The sequence below is a fragment of the Somniosus microcephalus genome, chromosome 1 (genome assembly GCF_052327205.1).
Source record: "Somniosus microcephalus isolate GS21.2 chromosome 1, FLI_Smic_1.0, whole genome shotgun sequence".
Taxonomy (NCBI): domain Eukaryota; kingdom Metazoa; phylum Chordata; class Chondrichthyes; order Squaliformes; family Somniosidae; genus Somniosus; species Somniosus microcephalus.
The window spans coordinates 297,650,361-297,675,703 of NC_140987.1; positions in this window are offsets into that span (position 1 = coordinate 297,650,361).

Sequence of the window (25,343 nt, forward strand, 5' to 3'; positions counted from 1 at the left end):
TCCTTAAATATAGGTATTACATTAGCTATCCGCCAGTCCTCTGGCACTACACCTTTTTCTAACAAATTATCTGGAACCAGCCCACAAATGACCAAATGTATTGAATTCAAATTCCAAAATTGCCATGATGGGATGGAATTTGAACTCATGAATTCTGGGCTACTAGTCTAGTAATACAACCACCTCATATTTAGTTCATTGTCGAAGTGAACACACCAGCAAAAAGTAACACGTGTGCCCAAACATCATTGAAAAAAGTAAAGGCAATATACGACAAATTAAATTAATCTTTGTGCAAAGAGAATGCATTAAATGAGAATTGGTTTTCTGGCACTCTCAGAAATGCACAATTTTATTCTGTGTTTTTATTAAGTGTGATCAAGTCCATTATAAATAATGCAAAAAAGGAGTAGCTAATCCAAATGCACCTTCAGTAATGTGCAGTGACTGAATAAGCATGAGTGCATAATATTGAGCAATTTATATATTTAACATATGCAGACTTGGTGTATAATTCCAGCATCTTAGAGCATTGTCATCACCAGCGTGCAAAGCTTGTATGCCACCAGGTAGTTGAGTAAGTGGGTATGATTCAACAACATGGGACATGGTTTGTATTTGTCCAAACCCAACTGCCAGTTGCATTGGTAAGAAAAATTCCAAGTAACCAGGAAAGTTTGATCATATTGGGTGTCTTGACGAGGGCTGTGATATTGCTTGTCAGACCAAGTCAGAATGGATTGGTGACATAATTTAGACACAAAGTCTATTCACCAACATTGCTACTGCACCTGAATGAAGAAGATATAGAGAAGCTATGTTAGTGAACTGGTAACCACGGGAGTGGAGTATGGCGTAATGTGCCGGACACGAGATGCATAATAGCATGCTGTTGCGTATCCACCAGATTAGCATGTGGCGAACAAGCCCAAACAGGAGTGCAATGTTCTGCAACTGAATAGCAAAGAGCGAGAGCAGATGAGCATAAAGTGAAGGCATTTACTCCCAACGTAGAGCTGGCAAGTTTGGTGATTACTTTATTTCAGGTTTATAACTTCTCAGCAGTTTTCAGAAGATGACTTTTGTAGGTTAGCCAAGGGTGACGACCAACAGAGCACAATGTTTCAGAGATAAAAACAGAAAATGCTGGAGATACTCAGCAGGCCAGGCAGCATCTGTGAAGAGAGAAGCAGAGTTAACGTTTCAGGTCGATGGCCTTTCGTCAGAACTGGAAAAAAGCAGGAAATGGAACCGATTTTTAAGCAAGTGTAGGGGCTGGGAAATGGGGGAGGGGATGAAAGAACAAAAGGGAAGGTCTGTGATAGTATAGAAGGCAGGAGAGGTTAAGAGACATTAAGAGATATTCAAGGTAAAAGGAAATGGTAATGGGACAGGTTAAGAAACAAAGGATGGCTCTAGATGAAGTGTAAATTGCACTGGCAGAATGAAAGACAGCTGCCATGTGGGAGAGAAGAACAGAAAGCACATACAAAAAATGTGGATAAAAAATATATATATATATATATGAATGATAGGGGCCAGGTTATGATCTGAAATTGTTGAAATTAATGTTAAGTCCAGAAGGCTATGAAGTGCCTAATCGAAAGATGAGAGGTGCTGTTCCTCAAGCTTATGCTGAGCTTCTGTGGAACAATGCAAGAGGCCGAGGATGGTGAGGTCTAAGTGGGAGTGGAGCGGTGAATTAAAGTGACAGGCGACCGAAAGCTCGGGGTCCCCCCTGTTGTGTCTGTGTGTTGATAGAGACACTGAAGACAGGAGTTGGTTTGATAGGTGTTTACTAAACAAAGTCTGGAGGGGAACTAACGGATACAACACAATACTCAGGTTTATATAGCTGAGTGGCCATTACCGGCATTACAGTACACACGGGGCTCTTAAAAGGCACATACACTACACCCCCTACAGACTGAACGGAGGTGTTCCGCAAAGCAGTCACCCAATTTGCATTTGGTCTCCCCAGTATAGAGGAGACCACATTGTGAGCAGCTAATACAGTATACTAAATTGCAAGAAGTACAAGTAAATCGCTGTTTCACCTGGAAGTGGGTGTTTGGGGCCCTGGACAGTGTTTCTCTCTTCACAGATGCTGCCTGACCTGCTGAGTATCTCTAGCATTTTCTGTTTTTATTTCAGATTTCCAGCATCTTCTTATTGTAATAATGTTTCAGAGGTTGACCATTTTAGGAGGCTATTGAACATAAAACTATCGTAAAATATTCTACAGGCACATAAATTAAGAAATAGGAAAGTCGGGATGAGAATAGGGCCATTAAGGGATGGACATGATAAAAATCACAGGCAGCGATAGAGAGGTGACAGAAATATCAAATAATTACTTTGCTTCAGTATTTATAAGGGAGACAGATCAGGTGGACATGACATCAGATGATGGGATTATAAATTATATAACTGCATTTAAAATAAAAAGGGGAGAAATATTAAACAAACTAATCAAATTCAAAGAGGATAAAACCCCTGGTCTGGATGGATTACATCCACGTATTTTAAAAGAATCTAGGAAGGGATAGCAGAGACATTACTACACATATTTAATAATGTTAGAAAAAGGTGTAGGGCCAGACAACTGGCAGATAGATAAAGTAATACCTATATTTAAGAAGGAAAATAGAACATAGCCAGGGAACTATAGACCAGTCAGCTCAACATTGGTGGTCGGAGAAATAATGGAATCCCTGAAGGAGAAAATAGAACAGCTAGAAACCAAAAATATAACAATGAATTGTCAGCATGGATTTCAAAAGGGAAAGTCTTGCTCGACCAACCTCATTGAATTCTTTGAAGAGGTAACAGAGAGAGTAGACAAGGGTAATGCAGTAGATGTAATATATCTAGTTTTCCTAAAGGCCTCTGATAAGGTATCATATAGTAGACTAATTATTAATGTCAGAGAATGCAGAGTCAGAGGAAAAGTAGCAGGGTTGCTTTTCAGAGTGGCAGAAGGTGGAAAGTGGGCTCCCACAAGGATCAGTGCTGGGACCAATGTTCTTCACAATTTATATTAATGATTTAGACTTCGGCATCAAAAACACAATTTCTAAATTTACGGATGACATCAAATTGGGGGGGGGATAGCTAATACTGAAGAGGCTTGCAACAAGTTACAAGAAGATGTTGGCCCCGAGTTTGCGGTCGGAGGCTTCTCGCAGGGAAATGCCTCTGATCCGCAAATAAAATGCCCGCGTACCTGATGGTCTGGGAAGGTACGCCGATTCGCGGCCCTGGGTCTCTCCGGGTATCCCAGAGGTACAGGGGGGTGGTTCGCAATCGCCCCAGGGATCACGTGGGCCGGCCCAACCAATAAAAGAGGATCCCCATTCATGCTTATGGGAATTCCATATGTACAATATGCAAATAGCCCAACTCTCTGCCCACAGATGCCCTTTCCCCAGGGATGCAGATCTAGATCGCAAGTTCTGGGTTTTCACGCATGTGCTTCACGCACGTAAACCCAGAACTTGCACGGCCCTTACGGGCGCATTCACACCTCGTACGCGCCCGTAGAGGTCACAAATTACGGCCCAATAATAAACTTGTAGAAAGGGCAAATAATTGGTGAATGAATTTCAACACAAATAAATGTGAGGTAAACCATTTTGGTAAGAAAAATAAGGACATTACACATTACTTGGAAAAAAAGAATCTAAATGGGGTAGAAGAGCAAAGGGATCTTGGAGTATAAATACACAATCTCTAAAAGTAGCAATGGAGGTTAACAAGGCCATAAAAAAGCAAACCAAGCACTAGGGTTTATTTCTAGAGGGATAGAATTGAAAAGTAGTCAAGTTATGCTAAACTTGTATCAAACCTTGGTTGGACCACACTTATACTGTGTACAATTCTGATTGCCATATTATAAAAATGTTTTAGAGGCACTGAAGAGGGTGCAGAGAAGATTTACAAGGATGATACTAGAAATGCGAGGGTATACATATCAGGAAAGGATGAACAGGCTGGGTCTCTTTTCTCTTGAAAAAAGGCTGAGGGGTGACCTACTAGAGGTCTTTACAATTATGAAAGGTTTTGATAGAGTGGATACAGAGAGAGTGTTTCCACCTGTGGGAAACAGCATAACTCGAGGCTATCAATATAAGATAGTCACCAAGAAATCCAATAGGGAATTCAGAAGAAACTTCTTTACCCAAAGAGTGGTGAGAATGTGGAACTTGCTACCACAGGGAGTGGTTGAAGTGAATAGTATAAATACATTTAAGGGGAGGCTAGATGAGCATATGAGGGAGAAGGGAATAGAGGGTTACGCTGATAGATTTAGATGGGGAAAGACGGGAGGAGGCTCGAGTGGAACATAAATGCCAGCATGGACTGGTTGGGTTGAATGGCCTGTTTCTGTACCGTATATCCTCTGTAATCTGATGTGAGTTCAAAAAAGAGGCACTAGCATTATGCAGGTGAAAGACTGAGGACATAGGCCGTGAAATTCAGTTACGTCCTGTTTGGGGGCGGTAACTGAATTAGCGCCGTATATTTAGCGCCCGACGCAGAAGTACCGTCCTGGCCTCTAAATTCGGCTCACCGATTCGGCTATCTCGAGCGCTCCACTTACTCTCGGGGCTGTGTCGGGGGCGCCAAGCACGCGAAAGCCGGAGCACTACGCGGCCGCTCCATGTAGCGCTGACGCCTTTCACCGCCCCTCCCTTTCCATTAAAGCGGAGGGACACTGCGAGCTCTGCAGGCCATTTAATGGCCTCCACTAGCCCACCAGGGAGACAATAGTACTGGGCTGCGCGATGGCGGCCACGGATCATGCCAAGGGCCGCCACGGAGGAAACGGCGGCGTGGGTCACAGCCGCACCTCCCCTTTAAATACCGCCCCGCAAGCGGAGGTCGGCCTGGTTCATGACCCACGAGGCTGGTGCTGACACCGCTTGCGGCAGCCTCGCGGGACGCAGCTGAATTTCTGCCACGGGGCAGAGCAGTGGCCCAGGGGGTTACCGGCGGGGGCACAGCGCTATCGGTAGCGCCTCAGCAACACCTGCCGAATTTCTTGGGAGACGCTATGATCGCCCCCCACCCCAAGCGAGAAGCCCTTTACGCTCCGTTAGCGCAACGGTAGGTGCAAAGGAGCGGAATTTCGCGCCCGTAGTCTTCGTGATACTTGGCTGAACATAAGAAATAGGAGGAGGAGTAGGACGTTTGGCCCTTCAAGCCTGCCATTTCAGGCAGTACTCCCATAACTTTCATATTATTAGATTGTGGTTTCCAGGATGGAAAAGTTACTAGCTTGTGTAGCAACGGCACTTTAAGCAATAATAAAATGAGAATGCAGAAAGGAAAAAGCCCAATTTAACATACATGGCCTGCAAATCGTTGTAGATGGCATAAGGACGTGACAAAATATTCTCTTCAAGTCAGAAGGACAATTAGCCAATAAGCAGAAGGTGCACCAGGTGTGGGATCAAACCACTCATTGGTATGGACAAGAAGGTTTCCGATATGGACCAAATGAACAGGTGAGTTTGGAAGATGAGGGTGAATCTGCCATATATGGGTGCCAAAGTAAGTTGCAGGTGTCAGAACAAATCATATAGCTGACCCCATTTTATCCAGTAACCTGGCAGGAGATCAACATAAAACAAAACTAATGAAGATTGTTCAGCTGTTCCAACAGGCCAAATAAGTAAAAACTAGGAAGCTGCAGCTGGCAAAGACTGATGACTGACCATCAGTGCGCACGCAGACAACTGATAATTCAAATGCAGTCAACATTTTGATTCCTGGTGCCACGTTACTTCAAATTCTATTATATATTGCCTAAGGCAATCAACAATATGCTGCAGCCTTAGCTGCTCACAAAATATGGTCTGCTTATTCACTGAATATCGTTACTCCTTGCAGAAGAAAGTACCCTTCACTTCACCTGACGAAGGAGCAGCACTCCGAAAGTTTGTGATTTCAAATAAAGCTGTTGGACTATAACCTGGTGTTGTGACCTCTTACATTTGTCCACCCCAGTCCAACTCCGGCATCTCCACACCCTTCAATAACAGCACAGGCAAGGCATGCAGCAGGAAAAACTTTAGTTACTCGGAGGAAGTTATTAAGGAGGTCAGAGGGTCTGGATTACTCATATGCTGGAGGAAACAACCACGGTCTTAGTTTGTACGATTCTAAATCCATAATGTAACTGAAAATTCATAGGTTTCAGCAGAGTGTCGGGCAGTAATTGTATGGTGCTGTAATAAATAGCATGTCATGGCTGCAGCATCATGCCTAACTATGCACATGCACTCATCAGGCACCACTTTTTTTCCACAGGAGGAGCAAGCTGGTCTCTTGGGCTAATAAGAATCGCACTCTGAGCCACCAGCAGAAATTAAAGGTTAGATCCACATTTCAGATAGTTTTAGCGAATTAGAGGAGAGAATACAGTCATTAAAAAAAGACTTGCATTTCTAGAGCGCCTTTCACGACCACTGGACATTCCATAGCGCTTTACAGCCAATGGAGTACTTTGACGTGTAGTCACTGTTGTAATGTTTGAAATGCGGGAGCCAATTTACACACAGCAAGCTCCCACAAACAGAAAGTGATAATGACCAGATAATCTGTTTTTGTTATGTTGACTGAGGGTAAAAAATTTGGCCAGGACACAGGGGATAACTCCCCTGCTCTTCTTCGAATTAGTGCCATGGGATCTTTTGCACCCACCTGAGAGAGCAGACGGGGCCTTGGTTTAACATTTCATCCGAAAGATGGCACCTCCGACAGTGCAGCACTCCCTCAGCACTGCATAAGAACATAAGAATTAGGAGCAGGAATTGGCCACACCCTCGAGCCTGCTCCGCCATTCAATAAGATCATGGCTGATCTTCGACCTCAACTCCACTTTCCCACCCAATCTCCATATCCCTTAATTCCTCTAGAGTCCAAAAATCTAGTCTATCGCAGCCTTGAATATACTCAATGACGCAACATCCACAGCCCTTTGGGGTAGAGAATTCCAAAGGTTCACAACCCTGAAGTGAAGAAATTCCTCCTCATCTCAGCCTTAAAGACCAGCCCCTTATCCTGAGACTATGCCCCCTAGTTCTAGACTCTCCAGCCAGGGGAAACAACCTCTCAGCATCTACCCTGTCAATCCCCCTCAGAATGTTATATGTTTCAATGAGATCACCTCTCATTCTTCTGAACTCGAGAGTGTATAGGCCCAATCTACTCAATCCCTCCTCATAGGACAGCCCTCTCATCCCAGGAATCAATCTAGCGAACCTTCGTTGCACCGCCTCAAAGGCAACCTTATTTTTCCTTAAATAAAGAGACCAAAATTGTGCACAGTACTCCAGGTGTGGTCGCACCAGAGCCCTGTACAATTGTAGCAAGATTTCCTTACTCTTGTACTCCAACCCTCTAGCAATAAAGGCCAACATGTCATTTGTCTTCCTAATTGCTTGCTGCACCTGCATGCTAACATTCCGTTTTTTGTACTAGGACACCCAAATCTCTCTGCACTGCAGTGTCAACATAGATTTTTGCACTCAAGTCTCTGGAGTGGGACTTGAACCCACAGCTTTCTAACACACAGGTGTAGGGGGTTTGCACAGGTGTGTTTGGGTCAGTCAGCTTTGCCTCTGACTACCTTCCTTGAGCGGTTCGAATCGCTCGCCCCCTGGGTTCTGGACACCGGACTTAGATACAGGCAGCGATACAGAGAAGACTCGAGTAGACAGGTAGTTGGATGCAAACAAACCAAGATTTTATTGAAGAGGAAAACTTGATACAGTCTTATGGAAAATTATTAGTGTACACTTCTACAGGCAAAAATTACAAGAGAGTCATAATAATACTATACTTATACAGGGAATGGGGAACACACGGCACATCGAGGGATAACAACTACCTTAACAATCCCCTTATCCTTAACCCACCCCCTATACCTAACTAGGTTAATCTATGAGGGGTCAGAATTCATGCTCACTAATCAAAAGGGTTTGTTAGACTCAAAACAGTGGTTGTGTTCAGGGTTCGCTCTTGGTGCTCTCTGGAGCCTGCCATCGTCACGTGCTGCAAGGGCGTTGTCCAGGTTCGAGTACCCCAAAGTTACAGTCTCTGCTTGGGTACTTTACCTTGCAGGGATGATTCTTCGCCGACAGCTTGAGTTTGCATGAAGATACTTGCAGGTCGGCTGAGGCTGAAGGCCCGATGATTCGAAGCCTACCCTCAGTTGGCCTTCCCCGGGTGGTCTTCCCCCCCTCCTCCTCCCCTCGTCTCATCCCGTTTTGCCCGACCTGGTGTTGGGGCGAGTCCAGATGGAGTTGGAGAGGGCACGGGCAAAGGCCAGGGGGTAAGCGCGGGACGGGGGAAGAGCGGCAGCCACGAGGGTGAGGGGCCGAAAAACTGGGGAGCGGCAGTACCGACAGCAGCAGAGCAGGAGTTCCTTCTTCTTCCGATTGCTACCTGGGGGCCTTCAGTTATACCTTCGTCGAAAAACCCTTATCTGCCCGCGAAATCAGGTTAGTTCTTTGTTTTAATTTTGGCGGGCTAGTTAAAATAATGGTAGCAATCTATACTGACAGTTTTTTAGATGGCCGGTATTTGCATCTACCGGCCCGATAATTGACTCGTATTGTCCTGAAAGTCCTTGATGGGCTTGTCCAGCCTCGATGGATGTGTTTAATCTGTTTCCAATTATGTATGTAGACTGTTTGATGGCTTTACCTGTAGGCCTCATTGAATTTAGATCTGCCTCTAATTTGGCCTAATACATAATTCACAGTTGTCTGGGTCCCAAAACACAAAGTTCTTTTCACAGGAAACCTGCAGCCTTAGTTTCGATTTACCTCAAACTGCCTGGGCTGCAGAATCCATTTTGGAGACCGGTTGGCTTTCTGCCACGAGGCACGGACGCCATCTTGGGTACCCTTTTTAATTTCAAAGAAATGTCCACGCAGAGTCCCTTTTATCGATAATAACCTTCGGGGAAATGCACAAATTTTGCAAATCTTAGAGAGAAGAGTGCTACCCACTGAGCCACAGCTGATGCTGTAATGAATCATACATTTGAAAGAGGCAGGGTAGTAGAAAAACATTTTAATGTTGTTGGGCAGAGCTGTAGCATCACCTTGCTGACATCCTTCATGCAACTTTTGCAAAGCCACCTATGGAATGAAGGATCCTTTCCAATTGTTATCAATGCTAATCACCTGTCACCTTATGAAACAAGCTTGAAGCAGTTTTGCATACTTCTGCTGAGCAAACATGCAGTTATGCACTGCCGTGAACCAATAGCTGCCTGCTCCGTAGGCTGCTATTGAGAAGTGTGCACCAACAACTGCATCTGCAGCGGAGATTCTAAGCATACAGATTGCAACCACTGTATCAGCAACTCTCAGGAATGCAGGTTGGAGAAGCAGTGGATTTTAAAATACAAGATGTGGTCACGGCCAGCTTCAACATGCTTTGAGACAGACTTGGGGTAATTAATAGAAAGGGTTTGAGAGACCTCGACAAATGCACTAATTTATGCTCGTACAGATCGGTGGCCTAAGGTGAGGAGCTGGATGTTGTGTCAATCGATTTTCAAAAGCATTTGGAAAAATACCACATAATAGACTTGTTGTAAAGGGACAGTGGATGCATGGATACAAAACTGGCTAAGGAACAGAAAGTAGAGAGTAGTGGTGAATGGTAGTTTTTTCAGATGGGAGGAATATATTCAGTGGTGTCAAAGGACCACTGCTCTTTTTGATATATATTAATGAACTGGACTTGGGTATACAGGACATAATTTCAAAGTTTTCAGATGATACGAAACTCGGAAATGTAGTAAACAGTGAGGAGGATGGCAACAGCATTCAGGAGGACATAGACAGACTGATAAAATGGGCAGGTGAAATTTAATGCAGAAAAGTGTGAAGTGATACATTTTGATAGAAGAATGAGGAGAGGCAATATGAATTTTAAAGGGAGTGCAGGAACAGCGAGACCTGGGGGTATATGTACACAAATCTTTGAAGGTGACAGGGCAAGTTGAGAAGGCTGTTAAAAAAGCATATGGGATTCTAGGCTTTTATAATAGAGGCATAGAGTACAAAAGCAAGGAAGTTATGCTAAACCTTTATAAAACACTGGTTCGGCCTCAGCTAGAATAGTGTGTTCAATTCTGGGCACCAAACTTTAGGAAGGATGACAAGGCCTTGGAGAGATTTACGAGAATGGTTCCAGGGATGAGGGACTTCAGTTATGTGGAGAGACTGGAGAAGCTGCGGTTGTTCTCCTTAAAGAGAAGGTTAAGAGAGATTTCATAGAGGTGTTAAAATCATGGTGGGTTTTGATAGAGTAAATAAGGAACCATTTCCACTGGCAGAGGGTTGGTAACCAGAAGACACAGATTTAAGGTAATTGGCAAAAGAACCAGAGGTGACATGAGGAAAAAGAAATTATTTGTGAGTTATGATGATCTGGAATGCACTGCCTGAAAGGTTGGTGGAAGCAGATTCAATAGTAACTTACAAAAGAGAATTGGATAAATAATTGAAAGGAAAAAAATACAGGGCTGTGGGGAAAGAGCAGGGGAGTGAGATTAATTGGATAGCTCTACCAAAGAGCAGGCACAGGCATGATGGGCTGAATGGCCTCCTTCTGTCCTGTGATCAAATTGCAAATCTACTACCAGACCAAACTCCTCAGTAATGAGTTTTAATCATTTCCTGTCAAGTCACTTCAGGAGCTTGAGCAGATAATACTTCCATGATTGTAAATGTAATTTTTATAAGAATCAACAGTGTTACCAAGACGTCTCCTGAGTCAATATTCATGATAACTCATAATAGAGAAAGACTTAATTATTCAATCCTGAACATGAAATTTGGCCTGCAACATTAGAAGGATTTTAGTCCAAATTGGTTACAAAACCTTTAAAATGTACCGAAAGCCAGCACTTTGGCTGAAGAAATGCTTCACATGGAAAAAAAACCGTAGCTGCAATGTGACTGAGATGTCAGGGGAACAAGAACTGAGTATCACAGTGCTGCAATATACAGCAAGAGGAAGATCATGTACTTCCAAACAAAAAGTTTCTGAAAGGGACATTTCCCCAGTTGGAAAAGCACTCTGCCCATATTATATAGAATATCACAAATAAATATTTCCTAGAATTGCATAGAAATTACAATATAGAGATAGGCCATTCAGCCCAACCAGTTCATGTTGGTGTTTATCCTCCACATGAGCAGCACTCCCAATCCCATGTGCCTGCCCTGTTCCCATATCCTGTTATCCCCCTTTCGTTCACCTAATTAACCTGTTCTTAAATGTGGACATGATGTCTGCTTCAATCACTAACTCCAGTAGTGCATTCCACAGCCTTGCATCCCTCGGTGTAAAAATATTTTGCTTGCTCGCTGTTCTAAATCTCGATTTGTACGATTATTCCAGGCACAGAGTGCCATGAAAATTAAAACTCCAATCACTTGTAGTGAATCCCATTCTAAGCGCAGAAACTTTGTAAAAGATGCTTTCTAACTCCATGGAGGGCTCAATTCAACTTATCCAGCAAGGAGTTGAAGCTAACAGACCAGAAAGGTCCCAGGTTCAGTTGCCAGTCTGTGATGAGTTAGTGCAACTCTGCTGGGATGGCAGTTAAGGGTGCTAAAATTAGCTTCAGCACCTCGAAGTTACGTAATGGAAAACATAGCAACGGTCACTGTTGGAGGTGCATGTGTGGGCATCAGATTTGGCCCTTATTATACAGCGGTCCAATAGCCTCACAGTACAGGTTCACACGTGATTAGTGGCCATGAATATGAGGCACTGGAAGATGACTGGCACCCACAGAACCCCATTATATAAGTAAATTGTGCTCAGAATGGGAGGAAAATGAAGGGATGGAAATTTGCCAGGAAAATAATCAAAAACACCTCCCGTGGCACCATTTTCATTCACACTCACTGAACAAAATACAGGAACTATCCATTGTATTTTCCAGTGCTCTGCTTAAGTTAAGTGCTCTGCTTAAGTTAAATGCAGCCAACACCTCTGCTGATCCATATTGAATGCACCACCAGTGCTACTTCTGTGTGAATTAGCAAAAACATGGTTTGCCATTGGCTTCAAGCACCTAAATCAAATGACCAAGAAGCAATGCAACAGTAAAAAAAAAGTAAAGAAATGGTAACAAATTTTTTTTCGTTCTGATGTGATAGGGATCCATGCATCAATCACTCATTACTAGATTAGATCACATTTTAACCCGGAGTGGGTTTCTGGTGGCAAACCACTAGCAAGGAGTTGATTTCCTTCCTGCCAGCGGCTAACTAACCTGTTTGGTTTCAACTGTCCACCCACCCAGTTTCCACCAAGTGGCCAGAGTTAAAGTTGACCCCAATCAATCAACTTGATCTGAAACAGAAAAATCGCAAATGAACACCTTCAGACTTTGAAATGTATGCAAATTCTCATAGAAACAATCTCATTGTTACAATTGTTTACTCACCCAAAATATAAATATGATGATGGGTTCAGTAATCTTTGAAATACAATTCTTTGCTGTCTCTCAATAAAATCTTCATATCTTTTACTAGATTTTAAAAGGTAAAACAATATACTACCTCAACCACTGCTAAATTTCATCAAACACCAGCCTTAGCAAAAATAAATGCATGTTTAATAAGGCTATTAGCTACCACATTTATTTGCTTGTACAGCATCTAACTGTAAATTACAAGTGTATTTAAAATCTTTCATGGGCTAGTAAAGTTTATAATTTATAAAAGAGCAGAATCTATTTCAGACTAACTATTTAATGCAGTAATGCTGTTGAAAAAAAAAACTGATCAGTTGAAGCATATTATTTCAGCCTGCCTTTCATTCGGCCAGAATTTACAGTACAATATGCAGCAGCATTAAATGCATTGCAGAGATAAATGGTGCTAAACAGGAATTTTATTTGGAAGTCAAAGTGCAACGAAATGAATAAACTTACATACTATTTTTCCAACGCTGCCATATTTTGGCTAGAGTAAGGGGTTGAACACAACAGCTGTGTAAACTCCCAGCAGGTATCCACAATGGTAATGATTATAGATGTACACAAATATAAAAAGGATAGAAAAAAGCTGCCACAATCTTATGACCGCAAAGTCGTTTCAGAAGCACGAGCTGCAGGCAGGTGCCCCATTGCACAAGATCTTTATAAACGTGCATTGATGCTCATTATGAACTGGCATTAGTGCAACTAACGGCAGGGCTGCATATACCTGCGGCCCTGCTATGTGGTAAAATATAAGATATGCCTAGAAGCACTAAGTTACCTCTGCCACATAGGTAGCAAGGATGACCAAGTGACATTAGTTCATTAGAACAGAAAATGCTGGAAAAACTCAGCAGGCCTGGCAACATCCGTGGAGAGAGAAAGAGAGTCAAGACTTGACAAAGGGTTTTGACCTGAAACGTTGACTCCACGGATGTTGCCTGGCCTGCTGAGTTTTTCCAGCATTTTCTGTTGTTGTTTCGGATTTCCAGCATCTGCAGTATTTTGCTATCGGCATTAGTTCATTCTACTCCCTCTATCCTTTTTAATGTCTTTTTTTGCTCATATTTCCTCCTATTCCTGTGGTTAGTTCTCTCTTTATACCCCATCTAACTAAGATTTGCTAGTTTTCTCTCTTTTTATCTCTCAAAATAGTATTAGGGTCCCAATTTCACACAGTTGTCTAAATTAATCTCCGATTTTCAACTTCTTACAACTTCACAAGTCCCCATTCCCTTTTAACAGTTTCAAACTGATATGCACAGGAGCCGAAAGTCCTAGGAGGTGTTTTTATAAATCTGTTTTTCTAAACCCTTTTAACAAACTGCAATTTCCCATGAACTTTAAAAAAAAAATCAGCCTGACTATGTGGATGTTAAATACAATATTCATGCTAAGCACCTTGGGACATTTTACTACGTTAAAGGCGCTATAAAAATGCAAGTTGTTGTGACAGATGCACAGAGGCTGAAAATGCAGTGGTGAGTTGCAGAAGTGCAATGTGATCATTGCCAAAAATAATCATGTCTTTTCTCAGACATGCTTTCAGATCACTAGAAATTCCTCAGGGGCATTAACTTGAGTCCCTCAGGTAGGCCAAGTTCTTTAAGCATGTTTCCACATGCAGTAGTCCATGCTGCTGTAAGGAAATGGGTGCAAAACTAAACCAGTAAGCTTGCAAATAATTTGAAAGTACAGACATTATGGCAAATTTGAAAATAAACATTATGGCACACGCCTCTGTTCCCAATTATAAAGGATCATGCAACTGTGAATCTGACCCTTTCAAAATACTGTATAGCTAATACCTTTGTTACATGTAAACAAACCCCCATTGCAGAAGTGTTTAGAGAACGGTCCTCAATTGTCTACTCTGGATTCAACACGTTAATTTCTTCCTACTTTTGGTTTCTGAATTAGAAAACATACTGGAGCTTCCATGTGTCTTGTTTTGAAGAAATAGTTCACTCCAGATATATTTGAAAACAGAAATTTGAATTCATTATCCCGCAGAAAAACTTTGAAAAATAATAGATCAATATCTTTTTGCCACTGTCCAACCCCACAATAACTAAGCACATGTTTTGACCAGGATCAATAAAAATATAATTTTTCTTCAAGTTAACATGAACATTTCATAAGCAATAAAATCTATTTACACAAGTCTCAAGCAATAGATTCTCATTAGATATAAAAATGCTGATTGTACATGAATTCCTGCTGTGCATTCTCTGGGGTACTGTGTAGCTGTTTTGCCTTGGATGTGCAAATATGAAAATAATTTCTACTGATAACTACTACTGTGTAATTGATGCAACCCAAAAATTATAATTGATAAACTTTAAAGACGGGAGATTATGGGTTGACAATCAAACTTTTATTTGTTGGACACCAGCAGTTCAATTAGTTCAGTAACAATTAGTTTACATAAATAACATTTTAAAATTATATTTATTTGCCAATTTTATAGTGCATTACATAACTAAATCCACAGAATTTCTAGACTAAATAATTGCTTCAGTAGCAAAATAAACTATTTTAGTATGTGAATTAATTTCCATGGAAGAAATATAATATATGGGTACATTACATTAGGCAATGTGCAACACCTGAAGTGTGACTGACATGTGAAGTGTGACTGATATCTGAAGCACAACAGAAAGGAAAGAATGCACAAATGTAAAGCTTTATTATAGAGAGGTAGATAAATGTGTCCCAATAAAAAAGGCACACAAAGATATTGTAAGAACTACAACTCTTACGTATTTTCACACATGTACAAATGGATCACACATCCCTGGTACGGAGTTGCCAACCTTGCGATAAAAGAGCAGCACCATTTAAAACCAATCAGAAATTTTAAACTGACAGGTAGGGAAACGCAAGCAAAATGCCCTGCATAAATCACAGTAAACTGCATATTTTTAGTTTAAGACAATAAATCGGAAGATAGACAAGAGAGGTTCATTCAGGTCATTAAATTTCCACTTACCACCTTCACAAACGTGCAGAAAGCTGTTCACAAATACAAGAAATGACCCACAGTCTTAACTAGAATCATGAATTATTGCTATTACATCATACACACTGTACATTGCAAGAATAACCCATGTTGTTCAATGTTTCCGCTTGAGAACAAGAACAACGTGCATTTAATTTGGTAAAAGCTTTTCAAGTTGCTTTAATTACACATTTTCACATTCATGTAACTTGTATGTTTAAATTTGTTTCAAGATATTAAAATCATGTATGCTCAAATTTCAGGCACCCATGAATCTAATTTATTATAATTAGGTTATAATCTATTTTTTTAAAAACACCATGGAATTTATAGGATAGTGACAGATGATGCATCAAGTTTCTGATAGATTGTTTGATTCGATTATTGCAATAAACAACTCGAGCTCATTCGTTCCGTCACTTGGCCTTAGCTGATCCAGCGTAAGTTGACTGTTTTTGAGGCAAATCAGTTCTGACAGATAAGAATTCCACAGATAGGTTTTTTTTTTTTAAAAAGAGGTCAAGATGAAATTTAGTAACAAAAGTCACAAGATCTGCAATTACCTTCAAATGTCAGTGAGTTAATGCTGGCAGAAAACAACTCTTTAAACCAACGTCAGTGTTCTCGCTCAGGCCAACATCCCCAGCATCGAAGCTTTGATCGCGCTCGATCAGCTCCGATGGGCGGGCTACATCGTTCGCATGCCCGATATGAGACTCCCAAAACAAGCGCTCTGCTCGGAGCTCTGACACGGCAAGAGGGCCCAAGGTGGGCAGAGGGAACGCTTCAAGGACACCCTCAAGGGCTCCTTGAAAATGTGCAACATCCCCACTGACACCTGGGAATCCCTGGCCCAAGACCACACAAAGTGGAGGAGAAGCATTCGGGAAGGCGCTGAACACCGAGTCTCTTCGCCGGGAGCAAGCAGAAGCCAAGCGCAGGCAGCGCAAGGAGCGCACGTCAACCCAAGCACCCCACCCACCCGTCCCTTCAACCACCATCTGCCCCACCTGTGACAGAGACTGCAGGTCCTGCATTGGACTCATCAGTCACCTGCAAACTCATTTTTAATGTGGAAGCAAGTCATCCTCGGTTCCAAGGGACTGCCTAAGAAGAAGAAGAAAACAACTCTTTAGAAAACTCAGCAAGGGCTACACCAAGAAAGTCCTAGCTTTAATCACTGGTCTCAGCAGAGATAGTGGATTGCAGCTCAGGTGGCAGAGGGACAATACAATTGGCCTTAGTCTCCCTGGGCTATGAAGGAGACCAATAAGCCACTTCCCCTCACCTGCTGGAAAGTAAACATATATCATTTGGGTAAGGTTAATGTTGAGTTCAGCTGTAATGCCAAACAGTTTACTAAAACCCACAGCCTCGACCTACACAAGAACAACGGCCATTTGAGTGGTACCAAGCTCGTCAGCATGGATCCATCACCTGACATGAGTTGGCACTTTTGAAAGAGGTGGGTAGAAACCATCCCCCAGTATGAGTTTTCTTTATTCAATATTCATTTATTCTCAGTAATTTACATTGCACTTATTTTTTTGGACCATCTCCCACAATGGATTACCATACAGTTTACTCCTGTTAATTGTAAGTCATTTCTTGCTTGAAAAAATTTGAATTGTCCAGCTTTCTTTTGCATAATTTTAATTCAAATTAACAATTTTAATTGAGCAACTTTGAATGAACATGTCTAAACAATCGTTGGTGTAATACCATATGCAGGTGTTTTCTTTTCCTCTCCTGCCCAAGTCTTCAGTGATCAGAACTTTGAATAAGCGGTCACTCATTTATTGTCTGGGCCCAGTGAACAACTCCAACCTCAGTGTTTGTACAACTCAAGTGTGAAAGCTCTTCAGAAACCATCCCCCTCTGACACAGGTGCACATACATCCATTGCATTCAGCAACACAGAATAATCATCCCAAAAATCATTCATAACTCAGAATTTTAATTTGACAACATTAACTGCACAAAACACTGAAATTCAGTTCATCAGCGTAACCAAGTTCCCCAATTTCAGCCAACTGGAAAAGTGCGATACCTGTGTTTTTTCCCTGGCTATGGACAGCTTTAATGTGCTACCTTACACATTTAATGAGTGACATACCATACAAAAGACTTTTAATCCAAAACTTGGCTGCCCGGGTCATAACTCGCACTAAGTCCCGTTCACCCATCACCCCTGTGCTTGCTGACCTACATTGGTTCCCGGTCTAGCAACACATTGATTTTAAAATTATCATCCTCGTTTTCAAATCCCTCCATGTCCTCACACCTAATTATTTCTGTAAGCTCCTTCAGCCCCACAACCCTCCAAGATCTCAGCGTTCCTCAAATTCTGGCCTCTTGTGCAGTCCCGATTTTCATCGCTCCACCATTTGCGGCTGTGCCTTCTGTAATGTATGTACCTTTAAGGGGAGAACTACTTTTTACAGCTCCTGTATACTGTAGTACCGGCAGTGACCACACCTGTATATAAACCCTGAGTAGTGATCTGTACAGTCAGTTCTAGAGTAACCTTCATTCAGTAAACACCTGTTGATCGTTCCCTGCAGTCTTTTGTCTGATTATTGAAGGACACAACATTAAGATACACGGATCTAACATTGGCGACGACGCAGATTCGAACCTACCTGCAACTCTGCATCACCTCCCAGGGATTCGCTCCTGGAGAACAGTGGAAGGAGGTCGAGTCCAGAAGCACGGGCGTCAACCACGGGCAACCGCCCAGTCATCCAGCGGAGATCTGAGCATCGCAGGGGAGGCTGTCGAGAGCCAGGCTTGGCTTTCCAGTCACGGTGGTCCAGCGAAACGGGCTGGCAACAGGTACTGCGCAGACCCTTCCCGGACAGCGGCGGCTAGAGCCTGACCGAGCGGCACAGAAAAAGGCCGAGCAGCGTCGATGGGGGAGAGAGAGAGGGCAGAGCGCACAGGGCGCAGCCAATGTTCAGGACCCAGCGGCGTCAACGGGGAGAGAGACGAGAGAGAGCAGAGCGCAGCCGGTGTTCAAGGGCCGAGCAGCGTCAATGGGGGAAGAGAGGCGCGCAGGAAAATGCGAGGCACTGCCATTGCCACGAGGACCGCAGAGAGCAGCATTGGCAGCAGCGCAGAAGCAGCGCACGAAACCCACAGGGCGTCGCCATTTGCCATGAGGACCGCCGAGAGCAGCGTTGGCAGCAGCGCGGGAGACGCCATTTTAAGCCGCAGCGGGGAAGAAAGGAAAGCGCGGGAGACTCCATTTTAAGCCAGTCTAACCACACCCAAAAATGCCGAAGAGTGGCAGTATCACAGCGTTCGACAATGAAGTTGAAGATTGGACGACATATGTCGAATGCATAGAAGTATACTGCAAGGCGAATGAAGTGCCAGATGACAAGAAAGCGCTGGTATTGTTGAATTCAATGGGTGCAAAAACGTATGGCTTACTACGAAACCTAGTAACTCCAGAGAAGCCAGTAGAAAAGAATTTTGAAAACATAGTGTCAATCCTACAGGACCACTTAAACCCCACACCGCTGCTGATAGCAGAAAGATTTAAGTTTCACAAAAGGAACCAGCATAAAGATGAAAGTAATGCTGAGTATTTAACGGAACTGCGCAAGCTATCGAAACACTGCCAGTTTGGAACGGGACTAGCAGATACTTTAAGGGACAAGTTTGTGTGTGGGCTTCAAAGTGAAGGAACCCAGAAACGGCTTCTATCAGAAAAGGATCTTACGCTGGACAAGGCTTTCAGCATTGCAGTATCACACGAAGCAGCCGCACGGGGCGCTGCAGAGATACAGCGGAGACCGCAAGAATATGGCACAAATGAAATGTCATACGGAACAGTGAAGTGCTATCGCTGCGGCAGAACAACACACGACCATAACGACATGCACACGGCAGGGGCCACTAATGTACACAGTGGATGTTGGGGAGAACATTGTGAGATGCCATGCTGACCAGATCCTAGAGTCACAGGAACGAGTCAACCCCATGTCTCGGCCATACGTACCTGGTGAGGAACCCGACGTACAGGTCGCATCGACCTCAGAAACAATAGCATCGGAAGCTGATGAACCAACAGACGACAGGGGGCCAGAATCGCCTCCGCACCAAGAGCAAGACACTCGGGAAAGGCGCTATCCAGAAAGGATCAGGAAGCCTCCCCAAAGACTGAATTTATAAATAGACTATTTTCAGCTAATGTTGCATGTTAAAAGTGTTAATTGTAAGTAGTTTGATATTTAATTGTTAAATGAGTGTTATGGTACTGTTAATCTAAAAGGGTAGGAATTGTAGTGTATGTACCTTTAAGGGGAGAACTACTTTTTACAGCTCCTGTATACTGTAGTACCGGCAGTGACCACACCTGTATATAAACCCTGAGTAGTGATCTGTACAGTTAGTTCTAGAGTAACCTTCATTCAGTAAACACCTGTTGATCGTTCCCTGCAGTCTTTTGTCTGATTATTGAAGGACACAACATTAAGATACACAGATCTAACACCTTCAGCTGCCTCGGCCCTAAGCTCTGGAATTCCCTCCCTAAATCTCCCTGCCTCTCTTTCCTCCTCCAAGATGCTTCTAAAAACCTACCTCTTTACACCTCTCTGTGGGGCTGGGTGTCAAATTTTGTTTGAGAACGCACCTATGAAGCGCCCTGGGACATTTTACTATGTTAACGGCACTATATAAATGCAAGTTGCTGTTGTTTAAATATATGTATATAAATAGTCACGTTTACAAATACTGCAAAGACTTAAGTACATAAGCTTGGCAGGTTTATAATGGAGGACTGCTTATTCCCCACAGAAATGAGCTATTACTGAAATAGTATTAATACTACATACTTTGATTGTGTACTCAATACACCATTCACGACATTGCTTTAATTAAAAATGAAATGTGAATGACTTGTTGCCACTGTTCTGTCTCAAAATGTAACATTTAGCAAACTACTTTCTAGTAGTTTAAGTACAGTGTCAAGTTTGAATCAGTGAAGAACCTTATTGAATTAAATAGTAATACTCCCTCTAATGTTAGAAAAGGTAGTACAGCAAGTCAATGGCCCAGAAATTCGTGTCTCCACGAAGGGGTTCAGAGGTCGAACGCATGCACAGGAGGGGCTGCGCGTGCGCATCGAACTTCGTTTTTTTTTTACAAGTTTTCCCGGGAGGGTAAGTCTGCGGAAGTTAGAAATGTAAAAAGCAGGTGTAAGGCCTGCTTTTTACAAGGTAAGTGGTGAATTAATTAAAATTAAAACATTTTTTCCACAGGTTTATTATTTTTAAATACTTTAAAGTAAGGTAAGTTTATTTTTAGCCCCGCCAGAAAATAAAATTATTTTTTTCAAAAATTTAAATTATTGTTTAAAATAGCTATTTCATGTAATTTATAGTTTATTTTAAAAATGTGATTTAAATTTTTTTTTTTGAAGATTTAGTGATATTTTGGGGCTGTAGTATTTATAAGTCTTGACAGCACTTCCTGTCAGACTTATGAATGGCGCATTCCCTGCTCCGATTGGCTCCTCATGGCACACATGATCCCAGGGGACGCATCGAACTAACTGCGTCCTGGGATACGCAAGCACTGTGCGCCGGCAGCTGGACCAGGCCCCAGATCAGAATTCCACGGGGGCCAACAGCACAACGGCCGGCGCGCTAGGTAAGTGCAGGTCGGGGGCTTGCACCCGCGGGAAGCCCCCGACCCGAATTTCTGGGCCAATGTATTTTAAAAGAGGTCTTGTGGTCTCTACATTATTTTCAGACCCGAAGAGCTTTCAGTAATAAACTACTGCACCCTTGAAATTGCAGTCTGAAAATGTTTATGTTGTATTCCAAACTCACATGCAACTGTGAGTTTAGACCCTCGGCAATCATCATTACTGCAAAATCTCTCCTTGGCCATAATTTATGATACAATGCAATAGAACATAAAACAATATACACAACTAGGTTGCAGGTAGCCACCAGCATCACAATAGCTCATTTGTTATTGAGGAGACACCCATCTTGTGTTTGAGTCCCATGTTCTCAAAGCTACTAGGCAGACCTGGGGTGTTGTTGTCAGCGCTCAAGCAGTAACAAACATCAAGAACCTACTTTTGAGAAAATTGGGCAAGGAGAAAAATTGATTGTAACTTTGTACCCCATTCTCAGTTAAATGCAGAACTGTTCAGCGTATGGAAGGGCCCACAGGATAAGAGTTGGAGCTTAAATTTTTATACTTTAGACATTCTTATATTCCTTTTGAAAAAAATCCATGAGATGCTCCTATGGGTTTGAAAGATTACTGGAGATTATGTTCTATGCTATGACCTTCCTCTCTATGTCTAATTTTTAAAAACATGGTCACTCTATATATTACAAAAGAGATGGAGTGGGCCTTTGGTGTAGCGGTAGCATCCCCGCCACTGGGCCAGAAAGCGTAGGGTTTCGAACCCCGCTCCAGACAGTCCCGGCAAGTGGAGTCGGAGCTCCGGCTCTAAATTCTGGGTTGACATCCAGCGGGATACTTGCGTCCGTGGGTGTGGGTGGCCCCCCCCTCCCTTGTATGGGTTGTGGGAGCCCGTAAAACCCTCCCGCCATAGGACTAACCACCCTAATGGCTGGTACGAAGATGGTTACGGTCATGGAAGGGGCGTTAATCGCGGCCAGAAATCCTTCCACCACTTCATACAGTTCCCCAAAGGGAACAGTGTGAAGACACGTACGACGATGACAAAAGAGATCACAAACATGCTGGTCTAGTGCTAGACCATACAGAGGCCTTTATAACAGTACTGGACTTTGTGCAGACTCTAAGTCCAAGACTATGCACCGTCAACTCTTGCAGTTCAGCCTGCCCAAGTTGCCCCCAGTGCAGAGACTGATGTGTTCATTGGTACAAAACATTACTTCTTTAATATTCCAGATATTAAAACATTTAAAAATATAATTACTTTTCCTGATAGAACCATAGCAAAAGTTAGAACCATAGCAAATATGTGATTGTCTCATCTATGTGATAGACTTTCAGCAGTTATCAATCTCAATTACATACACATTGCAAAAAGTCTTAACAAATCTAATTTCTAAAATAGTTTTTAAAAATCCTCAAATGTTCTCACCAAGTTGAGCTTTGGCGCATTTAACTACGGTGCATTTTTACATACTAAACTTCAGGACAATATTGTTGCAGAATAGAACTTATAAATTCATTTTATTCACTGCCCTTAAAAGCTACAAGAGAAAGGAGACTTTAATTCCATTCGTCAAGCCTAAGTTTTAACCCTAGTCTCAATATTGGCATAAAAGTCAATGTTATACGCCTGCCTCTTTCCTGAAAAAACTTGGAAGTTAAATTAGAAGTCACTGACATGGAACAAACAAAGCAGTTTAAATATTTGGGCTCTACTATTGCTGTAGATAAGAATTGCATTAGTCCTGAACACTGCTGCTAAATGCAACTGTAGCATAGTGTAAAATATAATGGGGAAAATAGCTTAACAATACAGAAGTCAGTATTACTATATTTGTATTATAAGAATGCATTGCGCATGATAGAGGCTAACACATGATTTAGATTAGTCTATTAGTATTCAGCTGGGGAATACTAAGCAAGCTGGAGATGTCAGGTTGATGCAATTTAAGAAGCATCAAAGAGTGTGTGTAAAGAATTAGAGCTGGTTTAGAAATATGTCTAGATTTCAATGGTTATTGTTCTGGTAAGGTGTGATGTTTATAATCATGCAAAATTGTCTGATCATTTTTGGCTAAGAAATTAAATGTCATCTACATGCCAGTGAGAATGGAATAGATGTGGTTCGACAATGCCATCTACTAGTATAATCACATATGACACATAAAAGGTCACAACAGTATTCTCAGAATTGATCAAGTGGCATGCTCAGAACCTTTAACCATCTAGGTGTATAAATAGGCTCACTTTCAGTAATTCTTTTGTTATTCCGTGCTGCAAATTCACTTGAATTGTAGGTGAGTTCGCAGCACGGTAGTAGGGCCATTGCCCCGATTGCTATCCTACTTTGAAGTATATAAATGTATAGACTTACTTATCCTTGTTTGATATTAATAAAACCAACAACGTGATTTATCTCTGGCATCCAAATCTGTAAAATTTGGATTAATCTACTTGGTCGATCCTTTGAATTAGATGCAAGAAGGACAAAAAAGTCAGCCTATACGTTAAAAGGCAAGCAAGCAAATGGGTGTTATTCTTATATACACACACAACTCTCAACAAAGCCACCTATATAAATCTACACAAAAACCTTGCTAGAAACATACCAACACAACAAAGGAATTGGTTTGATTATATTCTTCAGAAGAATGAATGCCAGCTAATCAAGGTTGATTAGATAGTGCAGTTGCATGCACAGGACAGCAAAGCAGACCATGGAGCAACGTCAACAATAGTCTCTTCAACGAGCAGTTTAATACTTAGAAGGAAGATGCTGTCAAACTTATCAAAATGAGAACTTCAAATTGTATTTCAGGCACATTGCTAACAGCTGGATGGCTCATTTATATATACACACACAGATTAATGGTAACCTTCTCAATTTTGTTTTAATTGAACTTTTTTTCCATTTTATGCTTGTTGGTATAGGATGCTGTGGCAGAGCCAAGGCTGATGGATGGGGGCAGTGGTCTAAGTCCACATCTGGCTGACTTGCCACAGCACAGCATCGAGAATGTCCTCCAATGCCGCACTGCTGTTTGTATCAGACACAAAACTGCAACATTATCGTGAACTTAAAAGTTGAGGAGTAAATTATTTGCGGTCAGTTTTGGCCACCTCAAAATAATTGGGGGAGGTTCATGACTCGGTCCCCTACTGGCTTCACCACTGTAGGATGCCCATGTCATGTGTATGGGTAAATGTTGGCTGTCTAATAGGCAGATTCTATAGTGTGTCCCCACCACCCCCCACCCCACCATCTCCCAGAGACATTTGTAAATGTTTTGCTGTACAGTTTGACTCAATTGACAACACTCTCTGTGGTGTATTGAAAAAGTGCTGTATTGTCTTTTGGAGGGGACATTAAATTGAGGCCCATGGCACTTTTCAAAAAAGCAACAACCTCCAAAGATGTCCTGGCAGCATTCGTCCCTTTACCAACAGCACTAAAAAATTGTCTGGTTATGCATTTCTGTTTTTGGGATCTATTATGCATATATTGGCTGTCATGCAATGTGGCTACTGCAATTGTCTGCATAAAAATGCCTCCATTTTTTCATCGAACAATGCAGAACTCCCTCAGTGGTGCCTTGACGTGTCAGCCTAAATTACATAGTCAAGTCCTGGAATGGGTCTTGAACCCACAATCTTTTGATGCAGAGATGAGATTGCTACCGTTTTAGCCAAGCTGACACTGAAACAAACTTAACTGCCGCATGATCTAGGACTATTATGTAGCCACCAATATTTACCTTGCCGCTCTTCAGTCAATTGACACTCAAAAGCATTGTATTGGCTCAATATCTAATCTAGCAGCAAAAGACCACCTGTTGCAGTGACATTTATGTACTTTGCTACACTGATGGACACCAGTGACTTGGCTTCAAGGTTAGCAAACACAGCACTGTCCTGGGTTGAGGGGGGTGGGGGGCATGGAGCCTTTCAGGTGTGGGCCTTGCAACCAATCTGGTGTCTTGGCTTGGGCCAAATCCTATTTCGAAGTCGAACAAAATTCCTAGTGCTGTGCATACCCCCTTGGCTATTGAGAGTAAACTCCTTCCCACTCCAATGTGGATAAATCCTCTTTACCTGCCTACCTTGCATGATAAAAGCCCACAGGTAGTGATATACTTAAAG